This window comes from Stegostoma tigrinum, chromosome 2 (assembly GCF_030684315.1).
Source record: "Stegostoma tigrinum isolate sSteTig4 chromosome 2, sSteTig4.hap1, whole genome shotgun sequence".
NCBI lineage: Eukaryota > Metazoa > Chordata > Chondrichthyes > Orectolobiformes > Stegostomatidae > Stegostoma > Stegostoma tigrinum.
Window position 1 is genome coordinate 110,575,603 of NC_081355.1, and position 20,564 is coordinate 110,596,166.

Below are 20,564 nucleotides of genomic sequence, written 5' to 3' on the forward strand. Positions count from 1 at the left end.
AATAAGCTGCAGGATAACTACAGCATGACCACCAAGTTTATATCTTTAACTGCAATTACATGATTAGTGAATGGAACTTCAGAGGTTTGACCACATTTGTGTCTAGAAAGCCGAGAAATCTGCTCCTGCTTGAGGTGTCATTGTGAATTCATCACTAGAAACCTCCAGCCTTCATTTTTCCTTCTGTGAGGCCAAAGTGAATTTACAGTTCTGCCCTGCTTCCAATAGCTATCTTGAAGAAACTGTGTAATAGCGACTTATGAACTCTGTTTATAAAGGTATCAGTACATGTTACCCTTTTTTGTGTAACCTTGTATATGCGTATCTTGTATGGATGAGCAGTAGGTGTTCTTTTGTGATAAAGACCATAAGGCTTAGGAACAGAATTAGGCCATTCAGCCCACTGAGTCTGCTCCATCGTATAATTTATAGCTGACATGTTTCTCAACTCATTATCCTACCTTCTTCCTGTAACCCTTGATCTCCTTACCAGTCAAGAACCTATCTATTTCTGCCTTAAATACACCAATGACTTGGCCTCTGCAAACATCTGCAGTAATGAGTTGCACAGATTAACCATCCTCTGGCTGAAGAAATTCCTCCTCATGTCAGTTCTGAAGGATTACCCCTTCTCTCTTAGGCTGTCCCCTTGGGTACTAGTATCTACAATTTGTGGGAATATCTTCTACACTTCCACTCTATCCAGGCCTCTCAATATTCTGTCAATGAAATGGCCACTCATCCTTCAAAAATCTGCTGAATACAGACCCACAGTCGTCAACTTTCCTCATATGATATGCCATTCATCCCTGGGAACATTCTTTTAAACTTCCTCTGGACCCCCTCCATACCAGCACATCCTTCCTTAGATATGGGACCCCAAACTGCTCATAATATTCCAAATGTGGTCTGACCAGAGCCTTGTACAGCCTCAGTGGGACATCTCTGCTTTTGTATTCTGGCCATCTTGAAATGAATGCCAACATTGCATTTGCTGTCCTAACTGGCAACTGAATATGCATGTTAACCTTAAGAGAATCCTGAATTAGGATACATTGTGCTTCATATTTCTGAAGCCTTTCCACATTTAGAAAATAGTCTACAACTCCATTCTTCCCACCAAAGTGCAAAATCTCACACTTTGTCACAACGTATTTCATCTGCCACTTCTTTGCTCTCTCTCCTGGTCTGTCCAAGTCCTTTTGTAGCCTTTCCACCTCATCAACACTACCTGTCTCTCCACCTATCTTTGTGTCATCTGTAAACTTTTTAACAATGCCCTCGGTTCCTTTATCCAGATTGTTAATGTATACTGTGAATGGTTGTGGTCCCAACACAGATCCCTGAAAAATTCCAGTAGTCACTAGTTGCCATCCTGAAAAAGACCCCATTATCCCTACACTCTGCCTTCTGCCAGTCAGCAAATCCTCTATCCATGGCAGTATCCTTCCCCTAATTCCATGGGTTGTTACCTTATTTAATAAGCTCCTGCACAGCTTCTACAACAAACTTCCTGGAAATCCAAATAGATCACATCCACTAACTCTTCTTTGTCTAACTTGCTCATTACCTCCTTAAAGAATTCGAACAGATTTGTCAGACAAGCCTGCCTCTTGCAGAAGTCGTGCTGACTCAGCCCTATTTTAGCATGCACTTCTAAATACTCCATAATCTAATCCTTAATAATGGACTCTAAAATCTTACCAACAACTGAGTTCAGGATAACTGGCCTATTGTTCCCTGTCTTCTGTCTCCCTCCCCTCTTAAACAGGGGTATTGCATTAGCCATTTTCCTCTGGGACCTTCCTTGACTCCAGTGATCCCTGAAAAGTCACCACCAATACCTCCATAATCTCCTCAGCTATCTCCTTCAGATCTCTGGGGCAAAGTCCAGCTGTTCCTTGTGATTTATCCACCTTCAGACCTTTCAGCTTCCCCACCACATTCTCTTTAGTGAAAGCCACTGCACTCATCTTGGTTTGTTGGGAATGAAAGAGACTCACGGTTGGTGTGTTGCCTCCCAGGTGCCAAGGCCCATGATGTCTTGGATCGTGTCTTTGGAGTCCTGAAGGGAGAGGGTACCAACGACATAGGTAGAAAGAGGGATAGGGATGTCAGGCAGGATTTCGGGGAGCTAGGGTGGAAGCTGAGAGCGAGAACAAACCAAATGATTATCTCTGGTTTGTTATCTGTGCCACTTGATAGCGAGGCAAAGAACAGGGAGAGATTTTAGCTGAACACGTGGCTGCAGGGAAGGTGCAGGAGGGAGGGTTTCAGGTAGGTGGACAATAGGGGCTCATTCTGGGGAAGGTGGGACCTCTACAAACAGGACAGCCTTCACTTGAACCACAGGGGCACTAATAGCCTGGTTGGGAATTTAGCTAGTGCTCTTCGGGTGGATTTAAACTAGTTCAGAAGGGGGGCGGGAAACTGAGGTGTAGTTCCAGTACACAGGAGGATGAGAGTAGGGAGGACATGGACAGGTTCTCACTGTCTCAGGAGTGTGCTGGCAGACAGCAAGCTGGTTTGAAGTGTGTCTACTTCAATGCCAGGAGTATCCGGAATAAGGTAGGTGAGCTTGTAGTATGGATAGGTACCTGGAGCTTCGATGTTGTGGCCATTTTGGAGACGTGGATAGAGGAGGGTCAGGAATGGGTGTTGCAGTTTCAGGGTTTAGATCTTTCATTAAGATCAGGGAAGGTGGTAAAAGAGGGGGAGGTGTGGCTTTGTTAGTCAAGGACAGTATAATGGTGGTTGAAAGAACTTTTGATGAAGACTCGGCTACTGAAGTGGTAAGGGCTGATGTCAGAAACAGGAGACGAGAGGTCACACTGCAGAGAGTTTTTTATAGGCCTCTGCAAAGTTCCAGGGATGTGGAGGAGAGGATTGTCAAAATGATTCTGGGCAGGAGTAAAAGGAACAGGGAGGTCATTATGGGAGACTTTAACTTCCCTAATATTGACTGGAAATGCTATAACTCTAGTACGTCGGGTAGATCAGTTTTTGTCCAATGTGTGCAGGACGGTTTCCTGACACAGTATGTTGAAGGGCCGACAAGAGGGGAGGCCACACTGGATCTGGTACTTGGTAATGAACAAGGTCAGGTGTTTGATTTAGTGGTAGGTGAGCACTTTGGAGAGAGTGACCATAATTCGGTTACGTTTAGTTTAACGATGGAAAGGGACAGGAACATGCCGCAGGGCAAGCATTATAGATGGGGGAAGGGCAATTATAATGCTATTAGGCAAGACTTAGGAGGCATAGAATGGGTTAGCAAAATGCAGGGGATGGGGGCAATCGAAATGTGGAGCTGGTTTAAGGAACAGATTTTGCGTGTCCTTGATAGGTATGTCCCTGTCAGGCAGGGAGGAAGTGATAAGGTAAGGGAACCGTGGCTAATTAAAGAAATTGTATCTCTTGTTAAGCGGAAGAGGGAGGCTTATGTGATGATGAGATGAGATGGTTCAGCTGAGGCGATGGAGAGGAAGGATTTAAAGAGAGATTTAAGAAGATCAAGGAGAGGACATGAGCAGACAGCAGGTAGAATAAAGGAGAACCCTGAAGCTTTCTATAGGTAAGTGAGGAATAAGAGGATGACAAGGGTAGGAGTAGAGCCAGTCAAAGACAGAAGTGGGAAGTTGTGTGTGGACCCTGTGGAGGTCAGAGAGGTACTAAACGAATATTTCTCATTTGTTTTCACTCAGGAAAAGGAGAATATTGTAGAAGAGAAGACTGAGTTACGGACTACTAGAATTGAAAGGATTGAGGTTAGTACGGAGGAGGTGTTATCAATTCCAGAAGGTGTGATGATAGATAAATCCACTGGACCGGATGGGATTTTTCTGAGTATTCTCTGGGATGCTAGGGAGGAGATGGCGGAGCCTTTGGCCTTGATCTTTGAGTCCTCATTGTCTACAGATTTAGTACCAGAGGACTGAAGGGTTGTAAATGTTGTGCCCTTGTTCAAGAAGGGCAGAAGAGATGACCCAGGGATTTATAGACCAGTGAGCCTTACGTCTGTTGTAGGAAAAGTTTTGGAAAACATTATAAGAGATAGGATTTATTATCATCTCGCAAGCAACAATTTGATTGGATATAGTCAACTTGGATTTGTCAAGGGCAGGTCGTGTCTCACAAACCTCATTGAGTTTTTTGAGAAAGTGACCAAGCATGTGGATGAGGGTATGGCAGTTGACGTGGTGTACATGGACTTCAGTAAAGCCTTTGATAAGGTTCCACATGGTAGGCTATTGGAAAAAATACAGAGGCATGGGACTGAGGGAGATTTAGCAGTTTGGATTAGAAACTGGCTTTCTGTAAGAAGGCAACGAGTGGTGGTTGATGGAAAATATTCAACCTGGAGTCCGGTTACTAGTGGTGTGCCTCAAGGATCTGTTTTGGGACCACTGCTGTTTGTCATTTTTATAAATGAATTGGACGCAGGCATAGGTGGATGGGTTAGTAAGTTTGCAGATGACACTAAAGTCGGTGGAGTGGTGGACAGTGTGGAAGAATGTTGCAGGTTGCAGGGAGACTTGGATAAACTGCAGAATTGGGCTGAAAGGTGGCAAATGGAGTTCAGTGCGGATAAATGTGAGGTGATTCACTTTGGGAAGAATAACAGGAAGGCAGAAAACTGCGTCAATGGAAAGATTCTTGGTAGTGTGGATGTACAGAGAGATCTTGGTGTCCATGTACATAGATCCCTGAAAGTTGCCACCCAGGTTGTTAGTGCTGTTAGGAAGGCTTATGGTGTGTTAGGTTTTATTGGTAGAGGGATTGAGTTCCGGAGCCGAGATGTCATGCTGCAACTGTACAAAATGCTAGTGCGGCCTCACTTGGAATATTGCGTGCAGTTCTGGCCGCCCCATTACAGGAAGGATGTAGAAGCATTGGAAAAGGTGCAGAGGAGATTTGCCAGGATGAAGCCTGGTCTGGAGCAAAGGTCTTATGAAGAAAGGCTGAGGGACTTGGGTCTGTTCTCATTGGAGGGAAGAAGGCTAAGAGGAGTTTTAATAGAGACATACAAGATGATCAGAGGATTAGATAGGGTGGATAGTGGGTGTCTTTTTCTGAGGATGATGATGACTGCTTGTACAAGGGGGCAAAACTACAAATTGAGGGATGATAGATTTAAGACAGATGTCAGAGGCAGGTTCTTCACTCAGAGAGTGGTAAGCCTGCCAGTGTATGATGGGATAGTGTAGGGGGATGGGCTTAGATTAGTTCACACGTTGGCTCAACATCGAGGGCCGAAGGGCCTGTTCTGCGCTCTATTGTTCTGTGTTCTATGTTCTATCTCTGCCCCCTGCTTCTCTTGAAGTTCTCGTATGCTGCTGGTTTCTTCCACCATGTAAAATAGAATCTGAATTACATTTCATATGGTTTGAATAATAACATTTTAAGATAACCTGAGTTTTACTTGTTCCTGAAAGTCACAGCACTCAAAGCGTTAAAGCATTTTCTCAAAAATACACCTTGTTACATTCACTCAAGAGGATTGAACAAAATAAAATCATCCTGAGTCTCTCCTGTGTCCATATGAGATTATTACATATAATTAGAGTTATTTGCTGATGTCCTGCATACTTATTGCAGAATTTCCAAGAATCCATGATCATTATCTTTGCTTGCATTCCACAAGTATGGATGTTACACTGGAAATTTGGATAATTGTCTCAATTTTCTATCCCCATTTTAATGGACCTGAGTTCTGAATGTGGACAATAGTAAAAAAGTATTCTGCAAATGCCTTCTGAAATTGTCCTCAATATACCAGTGTCAGAAATAAATACCCAAAACTGGAAGAAGTGAAAATCTGTTGATATTTGAATTTGCATGTAAGCTTGAGTTGTTTTAATGATTTATAAATTAGGTGAAGAGTTGATGTGCTACATAATTTGTCGAACTAAGATTTTGCAGCTCTTAACTTCTGAATTACAAACTGCAGCCCCATAAGTAACTTATCAGTATTAAATGCTGCACCTGTGAACTAACAAGTGGAGATAACAATCATATTGCAAAGAACAGTTCTCTTAATGGGGAACTGGTTGTGGCTACTGTATCCTATAATTTCTAACACAATTTAAATGATCCCTGCTGAGAAAATTTAAATGGTTCTACATTACTCAACTGTCTTGAAAAAGAGATTGCAACTCACAATTTGCATCTACCTCACTGTCATTCTTTTTAAAAGGAAAATGAACAGGGGCATGGGAATATCAATTGAGTTTAAAATCAAGCTCTTAACATTTCAGTGTCTCCCTTTTCCTGACCCAGGTATCGGCTTTGATTCAGTAGTAGCACTTTTGCTGCTGAGCTAGAAGGTTATGGCTACAAGTTCCATTCCAGAGACTTGGGTATTAAATCTAGATTGAAATTTCAATGCAATAACAGTGGGAGTATTGCTTTGTTTACGGTGCTGTCTTTCAAACGAGGTGCTAAATTGAGGTACTATCTGGCCTCAGTGCATAATATACTTGCCCAATCTCCTCCCAATATTTAGCTCTGAGTCTGCTTCATTAAACAAAGATTGTTTGGTCATTATCTCGTTGTTTGGCGGACATTTCTGTTTGCATACAGGCTGCTGTGTTTTCTTATATTACAATAGCAAATATACTCCATTGGCTTCATCGTCCATTAACTAGACTGTAAAGTAATTTGGGATTTCTGAAGGTTTTGAACGTTTCCATGTAGGATGAAAATGCTTTTTTTATTAATTTTCCTCTTTCCCTACCAGGTATAATTTCAAGGACTAACCATATTTTTAATAAATGTTTAGTCTTCATGTGATCAACAATTGTGAGTCTTAGCTATTCTTTAGTAGAAATTACCCTGCTGCAATATTGAGGTGGATTTGCCAATACACAAGTAACCCACCTACCTGAAAGAGGTGTAAGGTTGCTTAGCAAAGCAGATCAGGATTCTCCATTTGTTGTTGGATAACAACTGCAAAATAAACATTACAAGGGGGCAGAAGATTGTGCTGTGTAATTTTTAATTAGGATCAGAAGTTCCAACTTAATCTGTTGTATTGTTTTCCTTTAGTTAATAAACTACAGGAAATCATTACTATGATCCAAGTTCCTATGTAGACCTTCAACTTAGAAATCCAGTAATCCCTGCACTTCTATGGTCTTTCTGTTGCAACTTATATACAGGCTTTTCGCATCTAATTCTTCTATCTTGGCATTTTGTGCCTTATTATTCAAGCCTGAAATCCTTCAATTTTTCCATAAAATAAATTTGAAATTCCATATTGGAGATTTATATCTAAAATTTTGAATCAGTTTATTCAACAATCCTGGAGATGTTCCTGCTTCTGTATTCACTTAAATTAGCAAAATCTGATATATACAAGTCATTGTTGATGTAAGCTGCAAAGTCTGTTTCTGTGCAAAATTACATGACTCAAGGTCTCGAAACCAAACTCCCAGCTACATGTCAAAAGTTGTCCAGTGACATCACTGGGAGATTTGCATTTGAAACAGTACCTTGCAAATTCAACATTGAATTTCAAATAGTGCTTACATTGATAAAAAAATGAAGTTTGTCATTCAGACATAAAACACTCTGAGGTTGTTGATTTGTTCGCCAAGCTGGTGGGCTGGTTTGCAGACATTTTGCCACCATACTAGGCAACATCATCAGTCTACTTCCAGTGAAGCATTGTTGGCCTGTCCGGTCCGGTGTGATGTGGTGGTTGGCCTTGTTTCCATTCTGCTTGGTAGTGATTGGTGTATGGGGTTTATTGCCACATGTTTGTCCATGGAGTTTCCGGTAAAACACTCTGATTTGAGTTACTTTAGTACACATTCTTCCCAGGAGAAAACTGTAAGAATGTGTAACATTCAGGGTTAATAATTAGGTTATGACAACAAAGTAAAATACTGAAGGTGCTGGAAATCTGAAATAAAAACTTGTAATGGAGAAAAGAGAATGCTGGAAATATTCAGAAGGCCGCGCAGCATTTTCAGATTTTGAATAAGATTTTATCAAATTCACCACTTTGCAGTTATGTTCATCTCTAAAGCTGAGACCTCCTGAAGTTCAGCGTAAGCTCAAAGGACAGCACCTGATTATTCAATCAGGCAATTTATAACCTTTTGGACATATCTGTAAAAAAGGGATTAAGAGGGCTAAGAGAAGACATGAGATATTGCTGGCAAAGATGGTTAAGGAAAATCCCGAAGCCTTTTATTCATATATAAAGAGCAAGAGGGTAACTAGAGAAAGGATTGGCCCACTTAAGGACAAAGAAGGAAAGTTATGCGCTGAGTCAGAGAAAATGGGTGACATTCTTAACAAGTGCTTTGCATCGGTATTCACCAAGGAGAGGGACATGACGGATGTTGAGGTTAGGGATAGATGTTTGCTTAGTCTAGGTCAAGTTGACATAAGGAAGGAGGAAGTGTTAGGTATCCTAAAAGACATTAAGGTGGACAAGTCCCTAGGTCCGGATGGGATCTATCCCAGGTTACTGAGGGAAGCGAGAGAGGAAATAGCCGGGGCCCTAACAGATTTCTTTGCAGTGTCCTTAGACCTGGGTGAGGTCCCAGAGGACAGGAGACTTGCTAATGTTGTCCCCTTGTTTAAAAAGGGCAGCAAGGATAATCCAGGTAATTATCGACCGGTGAGACTGATGTCAGTGGTAGGGAAGCTACTGGAGAAGATACTGAGGGATAGGATCTATTCCCATTTGGAAGAAAGTGGGCTTATCAGTGATAGGCAACATGGTTTTGTACAGGGAAGGTCTTACCAACTTAATAGAATTCTTTGAGGACGTGACAAAGTTGATTGATGAGGGAAAGGCCGTGGATGTCATATACCTGGACTTCAGTCAGGCATTTGATAAGGTTCCCCATGGCAGGCTGATGGAGAAAGTGAAGTCACGTGGGGTCCAGGGTGTGCTAGCGAGATGGATAAAAAAACTGGCTGGGCAACAGGAGACAGAGGGTAGTAGTAGATGGGAGTTTCTCAAATTGGAGACCTGTAAACAGTGGTGTTCCACAGGGATCTGTGCTGGGACCACTGTTGTTTGAGATATATGTAAATGATCTGGAAGAAGGTGTAGGTGGTCTGATCAGCAAGTTTGCTGATGACAATAAGATTGGTGGAGTAGCTGATAGTGAAGGGGACTGTCAGAAATTACAGCAGAATATAGATAGATTGGAGAGTTGGGCAGATAAATGGCAGATGGAGTTCAATCCGGGCAAATGCGAGGTGATGCATTTTGGAAGATCAAATTCAAGGGTGAACTGTACAGTAAATAGAAAAGTCCTAGGGAAAATTGATGAACAGAGAGATCTGGGTGTTCAGGTCCATTGTTCCCTGAAGGTAACAACGCAGGTCAATAGGGTGGTCAAGAAGGCATATGGCATGCTTTCCTTCATTGGGCGGGGTATTGAGTACAAGAGTTGGCAGGTCATGTTGCAGTTGTATAGGACTTTAGTTCGGCCACATTTGGAGTACTGTGTACAGTTCTGGTCACCACATTACCAAAAGGATGTGGATGCTTTGGAGACGGTGCAGCGGGGGTTCACCAGGATGTTGCCTGGTATGGAGGGTGCTAGCTATGAAGAGAGGTCGAATAGATTAGGATTATTTTCATTAGAAAGATGGAGATTGAGGGGGGACCTGATTGAGGTCTACAAAATCATGAGGGGTCTAGACAGGGTGGATAGCAAAAAGCTTTTTCCCAGAGTGGGGGACTCAATTACTAGGGGTCATGAGTTCAAAGTGAGAGGAGGAAAGTTTAAGGGAGATATGCGTGGAAAGTTCTTTACACAGAGGGTGCTGGGTGCCTGGAATGCGTTGCCAGCGGAGGTGGTAGACCCAGACACATTAGCGTCTTTTAAGCTATTTTTGGACAGGTACGTGGATGGGCAGGGAGCAATTGGACACAGACCGTTAGAAAATAGATGGCAGGTTAGACAGAGGATCTTGATGGCGCAGGCTTGGAGGGCCAAAGGGCCTGTTCCTGTGCTGTAGGTTTCTTTGTTTATAACACTCAGTACACTTTTAGATTGTAATTTTTAATCCCAATTTGTTTCCTCTTGGCCTTGAACAACCAACCTTGTATTCATTGTATCTCTGCTGTCTTCCGCTCCGTCTAAATCTCCCCCAACTTTTGCTTACGTAAAACCTATTACATTTCAGACTTTTCCCTGTTCTGATGAAAGTTTGTCAACCTGAAATATTAACTTTGTTTTTCATCGCTTGACTGAAGTAGCCTGACCTGTTAAGCGTTTTTGTTCTTTTCAGTTAATAATTAGATTCCTGCCTGTTAAAAACAACTAACTAATGCTTGAGGTACGCAGCAGGTTTGTCAGCATCTGAAGAAAAAAGGTAGGTTCATGTTGCAGGTAGAGTCATTTTGTTTCACCTCTTATTAAAATGTCTAAGATAAAATGACTTTCTTCTATCCCTAGTATCATTCTAAAGTTCTGAGGAAGGGGTCACTCGACCTGAAATGTTAACTCTGATTTCTCTCCACAGATGCTGCCTGAATCGCTGAGCTTTTCTAGCAATTCCTGTTTTTGTTTCTGATTTATAGCATCCACAGTTCTTTCAGACTTTCATCTTACTTTTGATGTGACAAAAGAGTTCACATTTATAAATATTGTTTCCATAGTCATCATATTACTTAGCTTACTGGTATGTTTTCCATCAAGCAAATTGGATGAAGGGTTTGTGCTGCCTGCCTACCACTGTCTCGATAGTGCTTAGCTCAGTCTAAAATGTACTGCCAGCAAGCTGTGTGCTCTGTAGAGGGCCTACTGACTTGATGATGAACAACATGATGCACAGCTAGCCTGCACTTCTGGAAGGCAACCTGGCAACTGCACACCACCAGTAGCAGCTGAGACAACAGTCCAGAAAGGTTTTGATGGAAGGAAAACAAATGATAATGGAGCCACAGCTCAGAGAGTACACCCCAGGAACATAATTGTGTGCTGAATGCCTTAGTCCGAATGTTTGGAGGGATGGCAAAGACTGTGGACATACACTTACTCAAAAAAGTGAAGTTCCACCTTTGGAATGATCAGCTTTCCCCAAGCCTACATTGGGAGATAGCACATTGGCAATGACTATTTAAGAACAGTGAGCAGGCTGTTCAAGTTGCCAGGCCTTTCAGATCTAGGCACTACACCTTACAAATGATATATTGCTTGGAGGGAGTACAGGGTAGGTTTACAGGAACAATACCTGGACTTAAGGCATTAAATTGTGAGGAGGGATTATACGAATGAGGCCTGTTTTCTCCAGAATTTAGAAAGTTTAGGGATGATCTGATCAAAGTCTTCAAGATATTTACAGGAAAAGACAGGGTGGATAAAGATGAGCTATTTCCACTGGTTAGGGGTTCTAGAACGAGGGAGTATAGTCTAAAAATTAGGACCAAACTCAAAGGTTGTAAATGTTTGGAACAGTCTTCCGCAAAGGCAGCAGATGCTCGATCGGTTGATAATTTTAAAACTGAGATTGATTTTCTTTTGTAAGGCAAAGTTATGAAGGGGCCAAAAGCAGGTATTTGGATTTAAGGCACAGATCGTCCATGATCTCTTTGAATGGAAGAACAGGCTCAAGGGGTTGAATAGCCTACTCTGGTTTTGTGTACCTAGAAGGTGTCATATGCTATATGGATTATACATTGATACATATTGATATAGTTTTAATAGACTTAAGCTGAAGGTCTCATCCTTATCAAGAAAGAGAAATTTTCAAAGGAATTTTGGGGTGGCATGGTAGCTCAGTGGTTGGAACAGCTGCCTCACAGTGCCATGGACCTGGGTTTGATTCCACCCTTGGCTGATTCTGTGGAATTTGTACATTCTGCCCATGTTTGCATCGGTTTCCTCTGGGTGCTCTGGTATCCTCCCATGGTGCGAAGATTTGCAAGTTAAGTGAATTGGCTATGCTAAATTGTCCAGGGTTGTGCAGGCTAGATAGATTAGCCATGGAAATGCAGGGTTACAGGGATAAGGCAGGGGGATGGGTTTGGGTGGGATGCTGTTTGGAGGGTTGGTGTAAACCTAGTGGGCCAAATGGCCTGCTCTGCATTGTAGGGATTCAATGAATCGATTCATTAGTTGGGACATATTATGAACATAGAACACAGAACATAGAACAATGCAGACAATGCAGAACTGGCCCTTCGGCCCTCAATGTTGTGCCAAACTGTGAACTAATCTAAGCCCCTCTCCCTACACTATCCCATCATTATCCACATGCTTATCCAAGGACTGTTTAAATGCCCCTAATGTGGCTGAGTTAACTACATTGGCAGGCAGGGCGTTCTACGCCCTTACCACTCTTTGAGTAAAGAACCTGTCTTAAATCTATCACCCCTCAATTTGTAGCTATGCCCCCTTGTACAAGCTGAAGTCGTCATCCTCGGAACAAGAGTGGAAAATTGCCAGACCCACAGAAAATGAAGGCAGTTTGGGAGTTTCCCACTCAGAAATCAGTTTGTGACCAGCATGATTTCCCAGCATGGTAACCCTGTTCATGAAAGTCTTAACTCACTGGGGAATGACTATTGAACCCTTGAGGCAGCTCCTTACCATGACTCGATTATAGTGTTGGGCGCCGCACCAGAAGGATACTCTTAAGGACATCAAGGATATGCTGATGTCCACAGATGCCCTGACCCATGACAATGCATCCTTTCCAACTAGCATAACTGTCGATGTATAGGAGCAGTGCTGTTTCAGGATCAGGTGGATGTTTGTCAGAAATTGTTGTACTATTATTTCAAGGGATTATTGGAACTTAGACACCACTATGAAGTTAGAAAGGATAAACGGTTATATGGGTTTGCAAGAGATTTTTAGCAACCTTGGCCTAAAAACACTGATGGAAACAGACCCTAAACCATCAAACTCCCTATTAGATGAGAAATAGTTGATTCGGATTCTTTCATGGATACAGAGAATCGAGCTCTGTCTTATTTGGTTTGTCTACGAGTTCAAATACGTGCAGGGAAAGGTACAAATGATGGTTAATGCACTCTCCAGCTCAACTGTTAACAGACTTACAATGACTGATGAGATACTCGTTAGTGAACTGAATCATATAGTCAGGCCACTATCATAAGCCGGCTGGCCACCCAAAACAGGCTGAATCAAACTAGACAACAACAAGTCACCAAGCATCAACTTTTATTTATTAAAGTTATTTTATAATTTTTGTCAAAATGCTGGTAGTTCCAGCTTTGTTTGAAGAAAACATTTTTGACATGATTTATCAGGCCCACATGAGGATTACCAAGTGTAGAGCCATGGGTCTATGACCGGTGCTGTGTTCAGGAATCCTAAGATTGATTGAGGACCTCATTGCTGACTGTAAAACTTGGGATATTCATAGATCTGTTCAGAGATAGCCACTGATTCTCACTGCATTCATCACCAGACCTTAGAAACAAGTGGGAACCAAACTAGATACATCTGATGGATGGTCTTACCTTATTGCCTGTGACTAGAAGTGAAAAAGTTAAATGTTCTCACCATAGAAGCAGTTATTAAGGTCTTCAATGAAACATCCTGCACACATCAGATCCCTGATGTGGGCAAGTCAGATAATGGTCTACAATTTGCCAGGAATTTTTTTCAGCCAGTTTGTAGCCACTTCTGGATTTGAGCATGTAATAAGATGCGGGGGGTGTTGGGGGGAGGGTGGAAACTCACAGCTGAAGCAGTGGGGAAGCTGAACATAGGATCCAGATCCAAAATCCTTTAAAAAATAAAAGCTGGCTTTTGTACAGCCTTGTTAAACCACAGGTCACCCAACTCCATTGTGCCTTGTCACCATCACAATTGTTGATAGGGCTAAAACTGAAGATTCAACTTCCAATCCTCCCAAAGACATTGACTCCACTGTTGAGTCTGTGGGTTGATAAAAATGGTTCTGAGATTGGAAGCAACCCACTACTCACTAGAATAGATGTCCCTGTGCACGATGGATGTCACACTTGGACCAAGGACAACAGGCATGGAGAAGGGACCTCAACAGGGATGGTACAGTTATTCAAGAGACAGTGGACTAACTGCAACTGTACGTTATTTGTGCAGCTGAGGGAGTTATGTGGGGAACAGCAGGAACCTCGTCTATTGCGAACAATTACCCACTAATGCTCAGATGAAACAAATCCGATAAGGAATGTCAAGAGAAAATGGATTACAGACCAATCAAGGTCAAAATCAGAATCAAGAGTAAGCTAATGACCTTCTAACTTTTCAAGCCCAAACAGAAGACATTCTTGAAGAATTGTGAAATCTCTGCACCACCTGAATTTGAGAGGCCAGAGACTTGAATGAAGGTGAATCATGGTAAATGTAAGAATAATTACATATCTAGATATATATCGTCAGAATTTACACAACAAATGAAAACTTTACCCGATGAAAGAGCAGCGCTCCAAAAGATTTCCAATAAACCTATTGGACTATAACCAGGTAGCGTGTGACTTCTGATTCAGTCCACCCCCGTAGAACATTGGCACCTCCACATAATGGGTATAATGTTGACTCTGGGCAAAAATGCTTCAGAGAAGATGTTGGAGGCTGCATTAAGCTCCATATGATGATCATATAATCTTGAGGGGTGAATCACGAATCTAGATTGAGTCCTGATGGACTCAGATGTATCATCACTGGCTTCTGATGTAAGTTATATCTATTGCTTTTTTGCAATAAACTACTTCCTAAGACAAGTGCATCTTCTCGTTAGCATTTACTAGTTGCTCATCCTCTGCCACTGTTAAGCAAACAGGCCACACATCCAGTACAGAAAGGAAGATTGGTGGCTGCACTGTACCCCAGCCATTGGTAGAGTTGGTAGAGTTATTCTGCAAACATACATCACTCTTCATATCCACTCTGTCAAAATATTTTGGAATACATTGTTGCTGACACGCTTCTGGGATCATCTTTATAAATCTTCACTGTATCCTCTTCAGTGTGTCTAACTCTTTTTTTCAATATTGCAAGCAAAACTGCATGAATATTCTAATTGTGATCGAACATCGAATGATACAGTTTTAGTTTCCCTATAATAAACTACCAAGCATACAATTGATAAGAACATAACACCAATGAGCAGGAATAGGCAACTCACCACGTCAAGCCTTTTATGCAATATGATCATCACTGAACCCACTTGCTGTCCATAAACCTTCAACCCATTACTAGTAAGGAAGCCTGTTTATATCCTGTGTAAATTTAGAAGTTCCAACATCCACCACTCTTTGTGGTTGTGAATTCCATAGATTCACAACCCTTTGAGAGAAGCAATTCTTCCTCAACTCAGCTCTTACCCTAAATAAAGAACATAAACATTGCTGAAAAATCACCATCTTTTGAACCGTTCATCTTGCACGCAACAAGACAGAGTCAGGAATGTCAAATAGCAAAGGGAGTAAGAAATTTATGTTCTTGAGAGCAGGAATGCAGGTAAGGTAGTAAGTTGACTTTGTTGGGTCAGGCATTTCCCTGAAAAATGCACCAGGGAACAATTATTCTCCACACTTTTTAATTTAAACAATGCCCTGTCTGGGCAATTTCCTTTTATTTGCAGAGGACAGATCACTATCCCAGTTTTTAGTTGCATCTACTGTATTATCATTGTCCACTCCCTCTGTAACCTCCTCAAAAAATTCAATAAAGTTCGTCAAGCAAGATTTTCCCTTCAAGTTTCACAAAACAAAATCACCAATGAGATAATTAACCGGACAATTCATTTTGCGAAGCTAGTTAATTAATAATTATATGCCAGGCCACCACAGTTCAGATATTATTATTTAAAAATAGTACCTTGGGATCTTTGGGATCTTTTACATTGATGAGAAAGGGCAGGCTGAGCTGGAGTCATCGGCCCAGATTGTTTGCTGGCCAAACAGTTGCTATGCTCACACAGATAGATATTGTGCATGGGCACCTTGCAAAATTCCTATTGCAGTACACCCCAAAGGACTTGCCCAGGAAATTGCATTTTCCACTGGGTGGATCTGCTATGCATAGAATCCTCTGAAAACTGCATTAAAATTCAACATTTACAGCACCCGCCACCCCAGACCTCGATCTGACATCCCATACCTCTCAAGACATGATACTCCATTCCCCCCTGGACTGTACCAGACCACCAAACCTGACTCACCAACACCCCCTTACCTCTGTCAGACACAACATGCTTACTCCTTTCCCACTTGGCGTCCTAGCCACCTGGTACTCTACCGATTACCAAGCTGGTACACTCCCCAGCTGGCATGCTATCCCCCACACATTTGGCACCTTATCACTTTCAGAGCTTGAAACCTATTTGTCTTGGATCTGATACATTACCCAACTGGCACCCTACTCCTCTAATAACCTGGCATTCTTCCCCTGCCATCCTAGTGCCTCCACAGCTGTGACTGCCAAGATCTTTAAATTTCTGAGTACAACAGCTGTGAAACGGGTGCATGGTTTCCCTGATTCTGATAGTTCCACCATCTACAAGGTCCACTGCAGAAAACAGCACTTTTCAAACCCAATATAACACCTCCTACTGAAAGTAGCAGAAACGTGGGATCACCAGCACCTGCAAATTCACTTCCAAACCACTCACCATCCTGACTTGGAATTATATGCCATTCCTTCACTGTCGCAAGGTCAACATTCTTTCCCTAACAGCATTGTGGGTCTACCTACACCTTAACTGACTGCAAAGGTTCAAGAAGGTAGCTCACCACAACCATCTTCTCAAGGCCAACTAGGGACAAGGAATAAATGCTGACCCAGCCAGCAACGCCCAAATCCCATGACTGAATTTGAATTAAAATGCTCTAGAATTGGAAAGAACTGTCAGATTGGGGAAGTACAGCTCTGCGGTTCTGAAGTAGACCTGAGCAGAAGCTCCTTACAGAAATGTGGAACTGCCTTCATTCATAAAACGCATAAAACTGCTACTGCTCAGGAAATTTAGCCCATAATCTTCAGCTCTTCTACAGACAAGAGCACTATATCTGAAAGCTGGCCGCTGCCTTCCTTCTAAGATAATAAAATGTGAGGCTGGATGAACACAGCAGGCCCAGCAGCATCTCAGGAGCACAAAAGCTGACGTTTCGGGCCTAGACCCTTCATCAGAGAGGGGGATGGGGAGAGGGAACTGGAATAAATAGGGAGAGAGGGGGAGGCAGACCGAAGATGGAGAGAAAAGAAGATAGGTGGAGAGGAGAGTATAGGTGGGGAGGCCCTCCATCTTCTTGGTTGCCTTGTGTCCCGTTGCAAAATCGTTGTAAATGATAGTAGCTTTCTTCTCCGCTCTTTGCTTACAACACTCAACAATCATGTGTTTAATGTGCAGCAGTACTTTTGGGTGAGTTGCATTTTTTGCTTTAATTTTTAGTATTAGTTTTTGCCCCTGATTTTTTTTCTGCATGTTCTGTTATGCATCCTTCACTGAACTGTTCTCTGGTGCCTGATCTTCATTGCTAATTATGTGTGTACTGTTTCATCTCATCGTTTTAAATCTGAGAGTTAGTTTCTCTGCTAATACTAATTAGTGAGTAGGAGGCGTATATAATGACTAAAGGTGCCAGTTTAAATGTGCCCAGTAGGATCAGTTTAAGAATAGATGAAAATGGAGTTTACAGCAGTGGAACAAGTCACAAGCTCTCAGTACTGTAACAGTTGGTAAAATGTAATGTTAATTGGTACTATTTGAAAAAGATCAACCATGAGAAGAAGAAATGACAGGTAGCTTGGCAATAGCCTGTCAGAAATTGCATTTTGTTTCTGAAAAGATTCTGTTTTTTTTAACATGTCTCACCATTGTCTTTAGAGAGGGGCAGGATGTAATTCAAAACACTTGTGTTGTAGATTTGTTCCATAACACTGGATTGATTTTGCGAACAGTTGCCTTATTCTTAGTTGGAAATAAAAAATCAATTTCCTGCAAGGTTTTGATAGCATTTCTGATTACCACTTGTGACAAATTTCATTCCAGAGGAACAGAATTAAGATATGCCTCAGATTTATTTAATTCAGCCACTTTTTTTTTGCCTTTGTCTCACTTCCTTTATGAAAGTGAAAAAAAAATCAAAACCTGCAAAGATAGACTGCAACATGTTAAATAAGGTATGAATCCTTTGTGGCATTGCAGTGTTTTATCACACCATAAATAAACATTAAAGATCAGATTAAAGAGCCATTGGCACTGACAATTCTGTGCTTGGTAGGAGTGTTTGTATGCCTGGAGATGTTGGGAGAAGTGTGCTGTCTGACTGAAACTTTACTTACAGGGAAGATTGAAATGCCTTCATAAACAGGATATTTTATGTTCACAGTATTACAACCACTAAGTAGGTGAGCACTTTGGTGATAGCGGTCACAATTCTGTTATGTTTACTTTAGTGATGGAAAGGGATAGGAGTAGACCACTGGGCAAGAGTTATAGCTGGGGGAAAGGCAATTACGATGATATTAGGCAAGATTTAGGGAGCATAGGATGGGGAAGGAAACTGCAGGGGATGGGCACATTAGAAATATGGAGCTTATTCAAGGAAAAGCTCCTGTGTGTCCTAGATAAGTATGTACCTGTCAGGCAGGGAGGAAGCTGTAGAGCGTGGGAGCCGTGGTTTATGAAGGAGGTGGAATCTCTGGTCAAGAGCAAGAAGAAGGCTTATGTTAGGATGAGATGTGAAGGCTCAGTTAGGGCACTTGAGGGCTACGAGGTAGCCAGGAAAGACCTAAAAAGAGAGCTCAGAAGAGCCAGGAGGAGACATGAGAAGTTGTTGGCGGATAGGATCAGGGTAAACCCTAAGGCTTTCTATAGGTATTTAAGGAATAAAAGAATGACGAAAATAAGATTAGGCCCAATCAAGGATAGTAGTGGTAAGTTGTGTGTGGAGTCAGATGAGATAGGGGAAGCGCTAAATGAATATTTTTCAACAGTATTCATTCTAGAAAACGACAATGTTGTCGGGGAGAATACTGAGATACAGGCTCCCAGACTATGTGGGATTGAGGTTCACAAGGAAGAGGTATTAGAAATCCTTCAGAGGGTGAATCCTTCAGATAAGTCCCCTGGGCTGGATGGGATTTATCCTCAGATCCTCTGGGAAGCCAGGGAGGAGATTGCCGAGCCTTTGGCATTAATCTTTAACTCGCCATTGTCTACAGGAATAGTGCCAGATGACTGGAGGATAGCAAATGTGGTTCCACTGTTCAAGAAGGGGAGTAGAGACAACCCTGGTAATTATAGACCAGTGAGCCTTACCTCAGTTGTTGGTAAAGTGTTGGAAAAAGTTATAAGGGATAGGATTTATAGTCATCTAGAAAAGAATAAATTGATTAGGGATAGTCAGCATGGTTTTGTGAAGGGTAGGTCGTGCCTCACAAACCTTATTGAGTTCTTTGAGAAGGTGACCAAACAGGTAGATGAGAGTAAACTGGTTGATGTGGTGTATATGGATTTCAGCAAGGCATTCGATAAGGTTCCCCAGAATAGGCTTTTGTACAAAATGCGGAGGAATGGAATTGTGGGAGATGTAGCAGTTTGGATCGGAAATTGGCTTGCTGAAAGAAGTCAGAGGGTGGTAGTTGATGGGAAATGTTCATCCTGGAGACCAGTTACTAGTGGTGTACCGCAAGGGTCGGTGTTGGGTCCACTGCTGTTTGTCATTTTTATAAATGACCTGGATGAGGGCGTAGAAGGATGGGTTAGTAAATTTGCAGATGACACTAAAGTCGGTGGAATTGTGGATAGTGACGAAGGATGCTGTAGGTTGCAGAGAGACATAGACAAGCTGCAGAGCTGGGCTGAGAGGTGGCAAATGGAGTTTAATGCAGACAAGTGTGAGGTGATGCACTTTGGTAGGAGTAACCGGAAGGCAAAGTACGGGGCTAATGGTAAGATTCTTGGTAGTGTAGATGAGCAGAGAGATCTCAGTGTCCATGTACACAGATCCTTGAAAGTTGCCACCCAGGTTGACAGGGCTGTTAAGAAGGCATACAGTGTTTTAGCTTTTATTAATAGAGGGATCGAGTTCCAGAACCAAGAGGTTATGGTGAAGCTGTACAAAACTCTGGTGTGGCCGTACTTGGAGTATTGCGTACAGTTCTGGTCACCGCATTATAGGAAGGAAGTGGAAGCTTTGGAAAAGGTGCAGAGGAGATTTACTAGGATGTTGCCTGGTACGGAGGGAAGGTCTTACAAGGAAAGGCTGAGGGACTTGAGGCTGTTTTTGTTAGAGAGAAGAAGGTTGAGAGGTGACTTAATTGAAACATATAAAACAATCAGCGGGTTAGATAGGGTGGATAGGGAGAGCCTTTTTCCTAGGATGGTGACGGCGAGCATGAGGGGGCATAGCTTTAAATTGAGGGGTGAAAGATATAGGACAGATGTCAGAGGTGATTTCTTTACTCAGAGAGTAGAAAGGGAATGGAACACTTTGCCTGCAACGGTAGTAGATTCGCCAACTTTAGGTACATTTAAGTCGTCATTGGATAAGCATATGGGCGTACATGGAATAGTGTAGGTTAGATGGGCTTCAGATCAGTATGACAGGTCGGCACAACATCGAG

General features: G+C 42.2%; 1 long non-coding RNA gene across 2 annotated transcripts in view; it reads left to right on the top strand.

The window, feature by feature from the left end:
• LOC132206076 (uncharacterized) overlaps window positions 1-20,564 on the top strand; it is a 291,826-nt gene that overhangs the window by 74,838 nt on the left and 196,424 nt on the right. Inside the window, exon 3 of one of the 2 annotated variants that reach the window (XR_009442806.1) lies at window positions 3,705-3,767. The exons of the other annotated variant lie outside the window; for it this stretch is intronic. This is a non-coding gene — a long non-coding RNA (uncharacterized LOC132206076). The remainder of the gene's footprint in view (window positions 1-3,704; window positions 3,768-20,564) is intronic. 2 annotated transcript variants of the gene reach the window in all.